General features: G+C 43.9%; 1 protein-coding gene across 2 annotated transcripts in view; it reads right to left on the bottom strand.

Annotated features, from left to right (window-relative positions):
- Positions 1 to 13,735, bottom strand: part of MFAP3L (microfibril associated protein 3 like) — a 28,546-nt gene extending 14,811 nt beyond the window's left edge. For both annotated transcript variants that reach the window (XM_035113226.3, XM_035113231.3), the window contains exon 1: positions 11,273 to 13,735. The gene's annotated coding sequence lies outside the window, so the exon portion shown is untranslated. The remainder of the gene's footprint in view (positions 1 to 11,272) is intronic.
- Positions 13,736 to 16,433: the final 2,698 nt, after the last annotated feature.

The raw sequence follows: 16,433 nt of genomic DNA, 5'->3' as shown, positions 1-16,433 counted from the left end.
GAGAGCTGCTGTCTGGAAACATTACTGGGCGGGGGATTCAGAAGCGTGAGAGATTCCCACATCTGCAGTCCCCAGAGTTTTATGTAACATCTGAATCAATGCTAAGGCTGAAATAAAAAAGTAAGAGAAGAAAAGAGTAAAGTTCTTCCATAAAGAAACGTACTTTTGCTGCATGAAAATGGTTTAGTGGATTTTTTTGTGTTGAAATTTATCTGCATGCCTTTTAAACAATATTGCTCTACTGTAAAATTTGGTAAACAGAAACAACACTGTGCAGCTGAGGTGAATTTTTTTTTTAAAAAAAATATTTTTTGATGAAGGTCTTAAAAAAAGTTCACTTAGTTGGTTGCTTGGTTGATTTCATCTATTCTTTAGAGGAGTTCTGAGGGGCTTGTGAATACGACAGCTGCATAAATCATCTGGATTTATTTAGAAGCCCTGTTTATTTATGAGGGCGGGCAAGTCACTCTCTGTAGTTTGGTACACAAAGCTATTATTCCAGAAACAGCTGTATCTCTTTATTAGATATTTGTTTAACTCATTACAAGGACACCCCAGGCAATGACTTTGAGTACAGCTGCTTCTTCAAAGCTGCAGTGCACGTGCAATAGATGCACGTAACGCCACATATGTATCAGGCAGTTAAATCCCTCTTATTGTTAAGAACGAAGGAGAGAAATGTAAAATCAGGACTCTTAGGCTAATTCCCCCCATCTTCTGCCTGCAGCTTCCCTGCCACTTGCCCCCCCCATTTAACTGTTTCCAGTGTTTAATGTCAAAAAAATAAAATTAAAAAAAATTCTGCTAGGGCTCAGGGCTCTGTTTACCAAAGCCACCCTCTGATCTGGAAGCCATTGCCCCTAATCCTTGACATGGAGGGAGACTGTTTGCAGTCACTCAGTGGTTAGAGAAATACAATCTGCACCTGATAGGGAACTCTTTCACCTATTCCTATTTCATATGCTTCCTATGGTTCAGCTATGCACAGGCAGGAAAACAACAACACCCTTCTGTTTTCCAGTGCGCGTAATGAATCAGCCATTAGTCAGAGACAGGAATAGGGAGCAAATCTAATTTTGTGTCTTTGTACTTCTTGCTTCCTTTCCTAAAACAGAAGCAGAAGCAAGAAGCAAGAACCAAACGTGGAAAATGGTACATTTTATTGAGTTCCAGGTATCCAAAGGGTGTTGACTTGTCATGGGGTAATAGTGCATTCCGACTAGGAAGGGAAAGACAAGGCTAAATTGTAGGTCACACTTGAGGATGTGTATGCAAACTTATATCCCTTTATCTATTGAGGGTGTCTAGAGACTTTGGTAGATCTCATAAGATTTGCTAGAGCCATATCAAAATCAGTGTTGGAATAAGGCAAGCAATATATTCTGGTGAGCTGCTGGACCAGACCCTCCTCTAGAACAGGAGCAGGGCAACGTTTTCAGCCCAGTGCCCACATCCCTTTCAAGACAATCTTCCAGGGGCCAAATGAAAGTGGTGCACAGGGCCAGATGTGAAAGTGGGAGGAGCAAGACATATGAATTTTACCTTTGTATGGTGAGCTAGTTTCTTCACACTGACACTTCCCTCCATCCAGTCGAACAAGAAGCAGGGTCAGAGTGCAAGGACACACTACAGCTAGGCAAAAACAAGTAAGAAGAAGGTGCAAAGCAGGTCTGGTGCTGGGTGTGGCCTGAGGGAGTCCCCATATACAGAGTGTATTCTAGGGGAAACCCTACAGTTTGCGATTTGAAATACAGAAAGAGAAAGACTCTCTCTCTTGAGAACGAATCCCAAAGTTCCTTACCTCCTGCATAGGCAAGAAGAATCAACAGGGCATGGCAACAAAAAAGGCAGCAAGAGGGAGAAGAACTGTAAAAAACAAAACAGGGATATTGAGGTTTCATGGCTCCCTGATAAGATTTATAGGCCCTGTTGGCCTCTGGTCTCCAAAGTGTATGGAGGAACTGACACAAGATCCCAGGGATGGCAAACAGTGTCTAGAGAGCGTTTGTCCATGGGCGTACCCAGGATCAAAACTAGGGGGGGGGCAAAGGGAGGGGCCAAGGCACGGAAGGGGAGGGGCCACAAAGTGGGCGGGAACGGCGAACTCGCGCTCCGCCGGGCTGTGCCCCTCCCTAGAAGCAGGGCTGGTGGGCGGAGCCCAGCCCAGTGGAGCGCGAGTTCAGCGTTCCTGCCCGCCGCGCCACGCTCTCTGGTTCCCCGTCGCGCTTGGCCTTGCCAGAGGGCGCGACGGGGAGCTGGAGGGAGGGCGCAGCGCGGCGGGCGGGAACGGCGAACTCGCGCTCCACCGGGCTGTGCCCCTCCCTAGAAGCAGGGCTGGTGGGCGGAGGCGGAGCCCAGCCCAGCGGAGCGCGAGTTCGGCGTTCCCGCCCGCCGCGCCGCGCTCCCTGGTTCCCCGCCGCGCTTGGCCTTGCCTGAGGGCGCGCCGGGGAGCTGGAGGGAGGGCGCGGCGGGAATGGCGAACTCGCGCTCCGCCGGGCTGTGCTCCGCCTCTGCCCACCAGCCCTGCTTCTAGAGTAGGGCAGCTGCCCTAACTTGCCCCGTGGTGGGTACGCCCTTGCGTTTGTCTGCATTATTACTATACATAGGTAAAGGTAAAGGTACCCCTGACCATTAGGTCCAGTCGCGGATGACTCTGGGGTTGCAGCGCTCATCTCACTCTATAGGCTGAGAGAGTTGGCGTTTGTCCGCAGACAGCTTCCGGGTCATGTGGCCAGCATGACTAAGCCACTTCTGGCAAACCAGAGCAGCGCATGGAAACTATACATACTTGGTATTAACTCATGTCTATAGATGCCTAAACTTAAGGAGTTTAAGCAAAGGAACAAACAAAGAACTAAAGGACACTAATGCATCCAATTTTTCAAAACAGCCATGGGATTGGAGACCTGCTTGTGCAACGAGGTGTTAGGGCCCAGAAGTACCATTGACAGTCCCAGCTTAGTGATAACTTGCAAGGGGTTTTCCCTTGAGGCCATCTGTCCAAGTCCTCTACCACAACTTCCCTTTCTCGAAAGCTTACCAGGAAGCCACAACAGTGGAACAACTTTGTGGTAAGGCTCCTGTTAAGATGTTGGTGCAGCTGCAGAGGTATCCCCAAATGCAAGGAATTATAGGGCAGTATTCAACTGAATAATTGTGTGAGCGGAACGACTTCCACAACAGGACCTCGCCCCCATGACAATCCCAAATCTGATCCAGAGTGTTGGGGGATCTGCCAGAACAAAGCTAGGGGGTGCTGGTGGGGGGAGACTGGAAGAAGTCCAATTGCGCAAACAGAAGTTGTTCCACTTGCACAAGGAGCTTAACAACAACAACAACAACAACAACAACAACAATAATAATTGTACCCAGCTTATCTGACTGGCTTGTCCCAGCCACTTAGTGCTACTTTGAATACGACTCATAGTAAATAGAGTCCTCAGAGCGTTTGTTGACTTTAGTAGAATAATGAGAGCTACATTTCCAATGGTTTGTGTTGTAAGCATGCAAAGCAGCATCCTATACTGTTCCTTATGTTGAGATGGGCACTGCTGAAGCAGAGCTGAAGGCCTAACCAAGGACTCAGTGCAAGGCCTCTCTGTCCTGCTACCCAAGTAATTTGGGGTGGGAAAGGAAAAGGCAAATACTGCAACAGAAACTGAACCCAAGGGTTCAGCAAGGTCATCCCAAATTACAGGTTTGGGTGCTATCACTATTTGAAATTAAGGTGCAAGCGTATTTCTGACTTGGGCCTACAGGTCCAACATCCTTAGCAATACATTTATAATCCTCCTGGTTGTTGGGTGGAGACTGTTCATAAGGAACCTGCACACATTCTTAAAAAAAGTTATTAACTCCTTTTACAAGACTACGAAGTGTTACTGTTGACAATAGTGTTACATTTCTCAAGCTGTTTTTTTTTTTAATTCAATGAACGGTTTTTAGTTCTCATAAAAGGTAATCATGTTTCAAGAAAAGGCTCTGATAGTCACAAAGGAGAGAAAACAAATCTGCAGAATACCGCCCCACTTCCAAAGACCCATTCGTAGGCAGTGAAAGTGGAGGGGTGTGTTCAGGGATTTGTTTGGGGATGTGAAGAAATTCTATGAATTTTTAGTTTCCTAGGGCAAGCAGTGGGAGCAGAAGCTCTATACCCCACTTCTTATATATCTTTAGGTGCCATGCAAAACCATTCCTTTATAATCAGGCTTTTGACCTTTAACTATCTGTGGGCTGTTAGAAGTGGGTGGGATGTTTTTAATGCTTTTTTAATTTTAAAAAAATCTGCTCTCCTGGTTTCAATGTACCTGTGTGGGTTTTGTTTTTGGCTTGTTTGTTTGCAAGTTGCTTTTGGTTGCCTTGGGCAATCTAAAGCAACAAACAAATTTAATAAATAACAGTAATAATTCAGTGTTGTAGCAGCAGCAGGTCTCCGGCCAATTACCATGTATACCCATAATGCTCAGTGGAATGACACTATGTCAGAAGGATTGGCTAATCTGTTAATTTCAGTACCAAACAGTTTCTCGTTTTCTTGTTTTAAGTTCCGTTCACCACATCAGTTTGCATTTTTTTAAAAACATGAAAATTCATCAACAAGTGTGAATTTATCTGAACATATCCATGTTTGTATGCAATTTATTCTTACTAAATACACGCTTTTGGAAATCAATTTCCCAACAGAGATATATTTTGTGTATTGTTTATTGTGTAACGTGTGATATGCACACGTTATCCTAGTATGTGCATTTTTGTACACATTACTTGCACTGCAAAATTCAGAAAAGTGCAAATTTTGAAGGTGGCTGTGTTTTGCTTCACGTGCGGTTTTGAAAGTGCAAATTAGGTAGTTGAGCCTAATTTCAATGCACACTCAGTTGAATTTCTTCCCAATCCTTAGTCAGTGTCGCTCCATGTGAGGCTTAATGGAGGAACACGGCAAGCCCACTCTATGCTCGCAGAACCGCAGCATTTGCTGATCTACAGTCTTCAAAATCTCCCTAAATTTATTTCCATTCCCTACCTACACATACTTCTCCATACACAAATCTTCAAAAGAAAGGTTCTGAGATGGAATCTTCAACTCAGCTCTAATATCTAGGCCTTAAGGGCGTAGACCTATTTCTGTATGTTGCATGTATTTTTTAAAATTATTATTATTTATTATATATATATCCTGTCCTTCCTCCCACAGGACCCCAGGGGTACATGTAACTACCAGGTGTTAATGGTCTTTCCTCATCAAATATCATAAGATATAAGGAGGCTGATTACTAGTTTTGTGATTAGGACCAGTTTTTGAAACATCAGAAGCAGTTCATAAACAGTTATTAAATATAATCTGAGCAAGTTAATACTTGCAATTTTAGAATAATTGTTTTAGGTCAATAATTAGCATGACAAAACAAATATATTTACGAGGTTTGAGGCTGCAGTAGGAATGAAGGCAGATTTGGAACTCTATGAAAGCAATGGACTTTCCGAAAGGACTCGGGAATCCTCATATAGTTTGGGAGGAATGAAGTCTTAGGGTGTATTTACACCTGTAATAGTAATGCTGTTTGAATTGACCTTAAAGCTTGAGATGGCCCAGAGCCTGAAGCTTCCAGGGAGGCATCTAACAGGATTGAAGGCAGCAATGCTGTCATATTATTTGTCCCCCACCCAAAAGCAACAAGAATTCATCGGCTTGCTAACCATGAATCTGTAAGTTCTAGCTAGCTAAAGCAAGATTGGCCAATAGCTGTTGATAGACCTGTTCTGTATCTTTTAAAACACAAAGCAGAGACATTTTCAACCAAAAGCATTTCTCATGTGCTTGCTCTTTGCCAAAGGAAACAGCAACAATACTTTTCTATTTGTTGGAGCAAACACATTCAGAATACGTACATGAAGAACACCCCTAACTCTTTAGTGTAAGGATGCAAAGTGGGTTATTCACATTTCATTGAGGTGAAAGAACCCCAAATTAATTAAACTGCAAGATTTTAACACTCCCCCATATTTGCGCACAGGCCTATGCATAATGCTTTCTTTTGAGTTATAAGATGAAAAGTTTTCACATTCTCCTCTGCATTTCATTCTGTTTTCTAGTTTTATCCACCCAATATAAAGCTCTCAAGCTTTTCCTTGCAAACTAGGCCTATGAATGCTCATCTAAAATGATTTTATTATTTAACATGGGCAAATACAGTACAGTCTCTTTTACTGATGTGCCAAGGCATCTGGGAGAAACCCAGAACTTTTGGACAATAAAACTGTTGTATACGGACATACTTTATCCAGTCCCCAAACATTGGTTATTACATTGTAAACAAAACACTTCTCAGCACTTCTCAGCTCTTTCCCAACAAGGCATTTATAGTGAAGTGGCTACAATGGCTTTTTATGAGCACAGTTGAATCGGGGCTAAATCTGAACAAAATCGCAGCCTTTGCTAATATTTTAAGAAAACCAAGGGACTGCAGGGACAGACCGAGTTTTATGTGGATCCTTATAATAAGAAATGTGGTCTCCCACATCCTTGGAAAGAAACGTGCTTCACTTCTATAATCCTTTTTTAAAAAGTTTTATTTAATTGTTATTTCATAATGTGTATAAAACAGAGATAACAATTATAACAGACAACAATTTAAAGATGAAAAACAAAACTTTAAAATAGGCACGTACAATGAGTTAAAATAACAAAGTCCAAGTAAAGACTATCAAATTTATCAGGTATCAAATAATTCCAGATTTGTCTGGTTTGTGACAAGGCTCGTCTTGAAAATTAAGGCTCCATTGTATATGCCATCAAGGAATGTCAAATCATATAAAAAGGGTTTGGAGGTTCTAGTCCGTGTCAAAATATAAAATTATGTGTGATTTTCTCCATTATAGCTATACTCCAGAGTGAGCAATACCAAGTACCCAGTGAAAGATTTGGGGCTGTTTTCCACTGAGTTGCAATAATGGTTTGTGCTGCCAAGATAATATATAATCCTTTTATTTTCTATAATCCTTGATCTGCTACCCCCGGTGGTATCGTTGCCATTGTTTAAGAAATACACCGGATCTCAGGCTCAGCAGGATGGGCCTTGAAATATCCACAGGCTTTAACCAACTCTCTGACTTTGGAAAGATGTTGGTGTGGGTCATAAATCCAGTCTACAGCTGCTGAAGAAGAGTAATGGCCTGTGTCGGGTACTTTACCTTGTCAGGTCCACTTCCTAGGTGATGATTATGTTGAGAGCAGGAAAGATTAATAGCTATGGCTTCCCAGTGAGGATGGTAAAGGTAAAGGTAAAGGGACCCCTGACCGTTAGGTCCAGTCGCGGACGACTCTGGGGTTGCGGCGCTCATCTCGCTTTACTGGCCGAGGAAGCCAGCGTTTGTCCGTAGACAGCTTCCGGGTCATGTGGCCAACTAAGTGCTTCTGGCAAACCAGAGCAGTGCACAGAAATGCCATTTACCTTCCCGCCGGAGTGGTACCTATTTATCTACTTGGACTTTGACATGCTTTCGAACTGCTAGGTGGGCAGGAGCTGGGACCGAGCAATGGGAGCTCAACCCATCGCAGGAATTCGAACCACTGACCTTCTGATCGGCAAGCCCTAGGCTCTGTGGTTTAGACCACAGTGCCACCAGCGTCCCAGTGAGGATGGTAGGTGTGTACTAATGTTCCGGAAGCAGCTATGAATGCAAGCCCTAGAACTCATTTCTTACTACTTGGCAGAGTGAGGCAGCTGCTTCAGGTGGCAAATGCTGAGGAATGGGGAGCAGTGGCAAGGTGTTGTGTGTGTCAGAGCTGTGTGTGTCACACGGCCTGCCTTGCACCCCCTAAACTAGCTTGCTGCTTTCAAGTAGGTGGAGGATGCTGTGCTGTGTTGAAGTCAGAGTCCATTGCCAGTCAGGCTAACTTTTGCATGTGGATTGGACACATGAGCCTTTTCGCCTCAGGCAGCAAAATGTCCCACGCCCAAGGCATGAACCACAGCAAACCCTTCTCCCCTCTTTTCCTGTGTGCAACCTGTAATTTTCCCTGCTGCTCTCATAAACCATGGCGACTCTATGCTGCTTCATAACTGCCACCAGCTCCAGCTTCTCAGATGCAATTTCTTCTTTCACGGGTCTCTGTATGATTTTCCTCTCATGATAGCTGCTCGCAATAACTCTTTAGTGATTTTCCAAGCTCTGTGGGATAGATAGATTGGGAGCTACTTGCTTTTTCAATCTAATGAGCATCTATGGCCTATAGTGTGGATTTAAGGGCTACATTGTGCATTGGGATTATATGGTTCTCTGTTCCTGCTCACGTTGTGCTTGTGGACTACTATTCGGGCTCAGCAGCAAGATATATATTAAATTTCCTCCAGTGTTTATCAGATGAAAATAGATACATGTAACACCAACAAAGTAAAGTGAGAGAATGGCTCATATATGAGACAGTAGATCAGTTGCGTGAGAAAGCTGCTTCCATGGTGATCCAGGGACTGCTGCAGCCTGTTAAGGAAACTTTCAAGTTATAAGTCCAATGTACACATTACTGCTACCTAGAAAAAATGGGGTGGATATTGCTGGCATGGTAGATTACCAAGTGGCCCACCTTTGCTTAAATACTGTATAAAAATGTTGACTGGGGATGGTGGGGCTTGGAGTCCAACCACTTCCAGAAAGCCACAGGTACGCCATCCCTGGTGAAGATGGGGTGATGCAGGAACAACCTTAAAGAAGGCAGCAATCACACTAGTCCAGCTCCCATGTTTACAGGAGCTAAAAACACTGGCAGCCTCTGTGTTCAAATAATAGGAAAGAACATATACCAAGTTAGACCAGTGGTCCATCTAGCTTAGAATTGTCTACACTGTCTGAAAGGCATTCTCCAGTGTTTCAGGCAGGAATTTTATCCAGCCCTACCTGGAGATGCCAAGAATGGATCCTGAGACCTTCTGCTGGAAAAACAAACAAACAAGCACCCACCCACCCACCATTGAGCTAAAGCTTCATTCTCAGCTCCCCTGAGGGAGAGATAACAAGAAATGTCTGTTTCCTTACATTAATGGAGAGCTCTGGCTGGCCACTACTGGAATCAGAGTACAGGCCTTGATAAACTTTGTCTAATCTAACAAAGGCAGCTGTTTCAATCTCATTGATTAAAAAAAAAATATTATGTTGCACTGATGTACATCAAAAACGAGAACTCATATTGACCAAGTAGATATTGTACCTCTGAAACAAAGAGAGGACATGACCTTGAAAAAGGGAAAGACTTGCGGTTCTGGAATTGCAGCAGGGGTGGGGGTGGGGGCAACAAAACATCATTGGACAAGTTATCTTTTGTGTGTGGGGAGGAGGTTCTGAAAAGGTTGCATTTCATTCTCTGAAAGATCCAACCATATTATTGGAGCTTTAGAAATGTATAGTATCACATGTGAGGTTTATATATTACAAACGAAATAGGAATGACTTGGATGCTCTTGCCTGCTTTGTTTCACATGATTCCCCTTCATTGCAGGGTTTGTACTGTTGAAGTGGATAATATCAGGTTGCTATGAAAAACATGAAACTGCATGGCTGCTCCTTTAGGCCATTTACAGTATCCAGATAAGCATCTTGTGGAACTATTCTAATAAGAAACACCCTTAATTAAAAGTGCTGAAAGATAGCAGACAGTTTAAATTAAATCCAAGGACTTTTGCAAAATCCCAATTTGAAAAGGTTATTTGCTTGCATTTACTGCTTCAGAGAAATGTATGAGAAATTAAACACCAAGTTCAAATTACCATATCAAGGTTGGGCTGGGTGAAGGTTAGGTAGGGGGCCCTTAGCATGTTTCTTAGTTAAGTTTATGGCGACATTAGTAGAAACCCTCTTTTGGATATTGGACCACCCACAGCCCACAGAAACCTCCCTAGTCTCTAGCAAGCAGGGATCAAACTAGGCATGTACTCTATTGGGCAACGAAGCAAAATGAACAAAAGGAACTTCAAAACACAAAGTGCAACATGGGTATGATGTCATGGCTAGACCAAACTCCAAGAGTTACCTGATGGGTTTGTTTCCATCTCTCTCTTTTGCAACACTTTCATTGCATTGTTATCCCACCGAACACTCCCAGGCAGGCATGAAATAAACTTGCTCCCCAACCCCTAAATTGCAAACACACAGATTGTCATCAAAAGCCCTCACTCCAGGTCTTTGAGCTGTACCGGCTCCCTGAACATTTCTCTTTTCCTGTTTGTGCATGCACTATACATTTAAATCAAACCGAAAACACATTTCCCCCCTTAAAGAATTCTGGGCACTGTAGTTCACCCCACAGAGAGTTACAATTCCCAGCAACCCTTAGCAAACTACAGTGCAAGGAATCTGGAGAGGGTTCTGAGTGTGCTTTAAAGGTGCCTTTGGGGCATTCCTTTACACAGCCTGAGACTAAAGAAAAATTCCAAATTCGTTGGTGTCAACTCTGATAGACCCCCTTCCCAGAAACAAGTGCTCCAAAGGCAACACAATATCATCCTTATGTCTAGTTTGTTCAAGGACCCAGTTCCTAGGAATAAGTCAGAGGTAGGTGAATGGGATTTGAGGCTCTCTCTCACTCACAATGGTATCAAATCCAAGGCAATCTCTAGACTGCTAAGGCTGTTTACTTTGGATGCTGGGAGCTCCAACTCTAAAAATCCTTAATTCCTTAAAAGGGATTGTGACTTAAGCCTGCTGGGCCTTTTTTGGCCTGGAAGTCCTTCTTCTTCATGCAAAATTCTGCATATGCTCAGATGCACTCTCTTAAAAAGTTTCATTTTCTTTTTCTTTTACTCCCGTATGACTTTGACCAAATGAATCTTGGTACCAAACAGAGGCACACATCCTCATCTCCTTTTCTCTTCCTATTCCGTTGCCTCTTACAGAACCACCCTACACACGTCTACTCAGAAGTAAGTCCCACTGAGCTCAGATTCGTTTCCTCCCGGGTAGGCGGTTGCATTAGCATGCAGATCGCCTGGAGCGCTTTCGTCCGAAGAAAGGCGGTAAGATCAATGTGACACATTAAATAGCTCCCTGCTCTGGCACCGCAGAAGCCCTGCCCGAGTCTCACGTCGACTTTCCACGGTTTCATCATCATCAAAACCTGTTTCGGGCGCCACACTCCTACAAGTTGCAACAAACAGAGCCGCCATCCTCCTGAAAACATCACCCCCCCTCTCTCTCCAACCACCCCCACCTCGCTTCGCTAGTAAGCGTCAGCTGGAAAGGCGATCTGTCCCCATCCCACTTTCTCTCTCTCCCTTTTTACCTGCAAATCACTGTTCCGACGTTACTCGCCGCCACTGCGCCCGGCGATACGGCAAAGGGAATCGGACACAGGAGTGCTCGCAGCTGCGCCTTCCTTCCTGCCGCCCGGCTTCTGGACCGCAATCCTCCTTACCAGCTCCGCTGCGCCTCGAGCAGCTTGCCGGGCGACGCATTCGATTTTGGAACGCCGGCGTGTCAACGAAGGTTCCACTGTGGAACGTCGGGACGCTGCAGCATTCCGCGCGCGCGCGCGCGCCTCCCCCGAAAGCCGCAGCGCCGTCGCCGGCTCCCTCGCGCAGTGAAGCGGCAGCCCCAGAACTCCCCGGCTTCGGCGTGCATAAGTAGGTCAGAGAGCCACTGAGCATGCTCGAGGTCGAGCCAAGCTGCTGTGAAAATGCGACTACCCTCCTCCTCCCTCCTCCCGGTAGCCGCCGAAGGTCGCTCGCAGAACCTAGATTAGGCACCGGTTTTTTTTCGGGGGGGGGGGAAGAGAAGAGGCCTAGCCACTAGGGAACACTCCCCTTCTCCTGTAGGTAACCTTGGGACTGGGGGTGGAGGAAGATGGCAGATCTCCGCCTAGCAACGTGCTAGGGATAACAAGGGATAACGCTGCACGATTAGTAGCTGGACCGTAGGGATCCCCTGCAGAAGCTTTGAAAAGGGATGGTTGTTGTTTTGTTACTATTCAGCAGACTGCCTTTAAATACTGCCTATTTGTTGCTGGGTTCCCCCCCCCCAGGGTAAAGACTGCTGCCTTCACAGCACACAGATGTCTGTGTCTGTTTTAAGTGACTGGTACCCAATAGGAATCAATTAAGTCTTTCTGAACGGCTACTGGGATTTATTTGGATTTCCTGGGATTCTGTCCAAATATATATATATATATATATATTTGCAACAAATTGCGAATTCCCTCAATTACTCAAAGAAGGAAAAAAGACTTTTAAAAGGCACCTGCTGTATAGTAGTCAATTACCTTTGTGCTGTGCTGGTAATTTAACTGCTACTTAATATATTCTTAATGCCTGTCTGGAGGCCTTCTTCCAAGGCCCTCCTCCTCGAAACCCATCTCTGTCTTCTGAAATTGCGTAGATGCGAAACAGGACTGGCCACTGTCACCCTTCGTCTTTGCTGTGGTGATCGAGGTTCTTTGCAGGTGATACGTTACTGATGTTGCAAGACCCATCCTCCTCCATCTGCAAGCAATCTTAGAACAGTTCTGCCAGGTAGTTGGACTTGAAATCAATTGTGCCAAGTCTGTTATATTACCTGTAAATGTGCCACCCAATGAAAAAGCATGGGTTTTGCTCCATGCTTCACCAGCTTTAGATACTTGGGGGTAGTGATAAGGAGGTGGGTGGGTGTGCAATTTCTGCCAAGTGTGGCATAGAGTTTTAAAGGAGCTTCAAAGCTGGAGCCACCTTAAATTTAAGATGGTTCAGGGAAATCACTGCTGTCAGAATGCCAATCCTTCTGAAGTTTCTATACCTCTTTCAGGTTCTGGTGTCAATCCCTGTAGTGAATATTAGGAAATGGCAATGTCCGTTGAAATATTTTGCTACCAGAGTGCAATGTAGCAGTTGAAACCATGTATCACCCTAGATCAAATGGGCGTGCAGTATCTCAAATATTATTACAATGCTTTTCTTTTGAAACAGCTCATCCCCATCTTTAAAGTGTACACCTCTTGTGTGTGGGTGGTTACATACACTTATCTCTGAACTTTGGAAATAGAGGGAATGATAGATACATCCTTTCCAAGCATTGTTGGACTACAACTCCCATCATCGCTGATCATTGGCTAGATGGCCTGGGGTTCATGGGAATTAGAGTATGATCACAAATCTGGTGGGCACCATCTTGCTTACAATTGCAGTAACCATTCAGAAGGCACGAGTGCATTCTTTTACCATTTGGGTGGGGAGTGAGTTATATCAAAAACAAAAACAAAACAAAAGCAAAAAACTAGTCTATGGAAATAAATTAAATAAATAAGTAGCAGGAGAAATTGTTGTCATTTTAACAGTATAATTAACTTTAACACCCCCCCCCCCCCATTTCTTCAGTTTGTTTTTGTTGCCTCTTGTGGTCTGCTGTTCACCAGCCAAGTAAAACTTCATTAAAAAATATTCACAGATAAATTGCTTTTCAATCGGATGGAATTCCATTCATTACAGGACCAGCATAATATGAATTATAGCACCTCAATGAAAACAACTTCTTCTTGTCTGTAATGCATGTAGAAGAACAGGATGCAAAATGTGGCAATGAGCTACACAAGAGCTAGAGAGTGAGGTGCAGGGCATGATATTTAACCTTCAAAAGATTCAGGATTTGGGTCATGAGGGAAACAGCCAAATTATTCATGAGTGTGACAAAGAGATGAAATGTGTAGACTTACACATGTCAGAAGAATACTGGAAGAAAATATTTCTTCCAGCCTTTGATATCAGCATTATGATACTGTTTAACAAAACAAAACCAAAAGAATCCTGGAAAGAGAAATCTGCCTATCATTTATTTATTTAAAATAGTCATCCCTTACCTTTCGACTAAAATTTTCCAAGGGGCTACTTTCTAACGTTCTCTTTATACCAACAGCAATATAAAACTAGCAGATTGTTCCGCTCCTTGAGTTTTGCCTGCTGGGCTGGATAGGATAATTCATAAACCAACTTTTGCTGGTAGAGTACAGTACCATCTAGTGAGAGAGAAGAAGGGTCTTAGCAATACCCTTGTGCTGGTGGGTATTCAGTGCAAAAAAGGAGGAACAAGAGTAGAATGGAAATATGGCAGGACGCAAGTGGAGGTTAATCAGAATCCTGTTTTCACTCTATGTCCACAATGCCTTAATGTTAATGGTACGATTCTAAAACAGGTGGCCAATGAAAACATCCCTGTTAGAATGCAATGGAAAGCTTAAAGGACTCCCCACCACTTCTCAATGGCTGCCCTTTCAACTGCAATAGGGATTGTGATTCTTGACTAACTGGAACTAATCTTGGCACAACCCTGGGAGTACACAAGTCTCAGAACACAGCTCATGGGTATGACATGTGGCAAGGCCAAAGCTGGGCCCAGGTGTGGAACCCCCCCCCCCAGGCAGCTAAATGTCATCTAGTAGACTTAACCTTGTGCACCCCCTGTGGCAGACTTACTGTTAGTAGATCTATGTGTGCAACACCACAGCAATCTGCCACTAGAGCCTGTAAGCCTCATGTGACTTCTGGCAGCAGTGACCCCCAAGGACAAAGACATAGGGCAAGTAGATGGTTAAGTCACTCGATGGCACTGAACTTAGTCACATGTGGATGGAGTCAAGAGTTTCCTGTGTACGTTCCGTACTTTTTGGAGTCAGCCAGCCATTTTCTTGTTAAGCTTTGAGGCTGAAGTGTTCTCTGAACCAGTGTTCTTCAACCCTGGGTCCCCATCATCTCCAGTCATCTTAGCCAATGATCAGGGATTATTTGATAGGTAGTCACAGCAAGATCTGTGGGGACTCAAGGTTGAAGAACATTGCTCCAAACCTTCCAACACATCTCCCACCATGCACTGATGAAGGTAACAGAGTGCCCACTCGGCCGCTTGGATTGGAAGAACAGGCACTACTACAGGTACCAAATTATACCTGTTGCACATTTGTAAAAACTCGATTGCTTACTGTGGCGGCACCTGCACTTTGGCCCTCCCTCCCTGACCAAGCAGGAGCTATCACTTTACTCTTTTTGGTACCTGCTAAAGGCTACCCAGATGCTTAGAAACTTGAGATAATTTTAACCTGTATTTAACCTGTGTTTTCAGTATTTTTTGGATGGTTTTAAGCAGTGCTTTTTTCTGGGGGGATGCAGGGGATGCAGGGGTATGTATACCCCATAACATTTTGTGACTCTAAGTTTGACCTCATTGAGGTCATTTTAATATGAGTAAGAAAATGAGAGTACCCCTAAACATTATTTTTAAAGAAAAAAGCACTGGTTTTAAGTACAGTTGTAATTATTTTCTTGGCATTATTGTTTTATCTTTTTTGTAAGTTGCACACATTATATAGGCAGTAGACCAGAGAGTGAGGAAAGGGGTTGGGTCACCCAGCAGCTGCATGTGGAGGAGCGGAGACGTGAACCCAGTTCCCCATATTATGAGTCTACCGCTCTTAACCACTACACCACACTGCTTCCAGCTGTGGAGGCAAAGCATAGCCATCATGGCTAGTAACTCTAATTCAAATTAAGGGCCCTGTGGCTGCTTTTAGAAAAAGAGAATCACACTGGCAGATCCAATCACAGATCTTCCGTGTAATGTCTTGTTAGGCACTGAACGATTCATGTGCTATCTGCACATGTGAATCGGCTCTGTATGTATCGACAAATGAAATAAACATATATATAAAAATGAGTTTTATTGCCGACATTCCCAATGTGTTTTGAGGAAAGGTCTTTCCTACCTAACTAGTCCATCTCCTCCCTTCCTCCCCAAAGCATCCACAGTCGAATATTTCATTCTGAAGGTTAGAATGAACCTTGTATTGTATTGGTTTTTGTTTTTGTTCTGGCTGGGGGAGCAGTGTTCTTAATATTTAAGGTTAAGAAGTTTTCAGTTTTACATTGTAGAAGAATCATGATAGTTATAAATTCTTATATGCACCACCTCATAAATAATTCTTAATAAGTTCAATATATTTTTAAGAGTATATCATACTGGTAGCTATTAGCTTTATGGAGTTATTTGACCCTGTACTTTTCAATCATAGATAATTTTTCATGAAGTTCGGGTGCCACCTGGTGGGAGTTTGATGTAACTAGGAATAGTGGTTTGTTTGTTTTTTTAATTAGCTGTTTATAAGTTCGAAAGCACGTCAAAATGCAAGTAGATAAATAGGAACCGCTACAGCGGGAAGGTAAACGGCGTTTCCATGTGCTGCTCTGGTTTGCCAGAAGTGGCTTTGTCATGCTGGCCACATGACCTGGAAGCTATACGCCGGCTCCCTCGGCCAATAATGCGAGATGAGCGCGCAACCCCAGAGTCGGTCACGACTGGACCTAATGGTCAGGGGTCCCTTTACCTTTTTATATACTGTATATAAAACCTTTAGCAGGGATTTCCTTTTTAAACTTCTGAAGGGACTGGGTGTGCTCCCCGTTTTGGTTTTGGTAAAAAAATATATC

This window comes from Zootoca vivipara, chromosome Z1, assembly GCF_965207765.1.
Source record: "Zootoca vivipara chromosome Z1, rZooViv2.hap1.1, whole genome shotgun sequence".
Lineage (NCBI taxonomy): Eukaryota > Metazoa > Chordata > Lepidosauria > Squamata > Lacertidae > Zootoca > Zootoca vivipara.
This window is presented reverse-complemented; position numbering and strand designations above follow the sequence as displayed.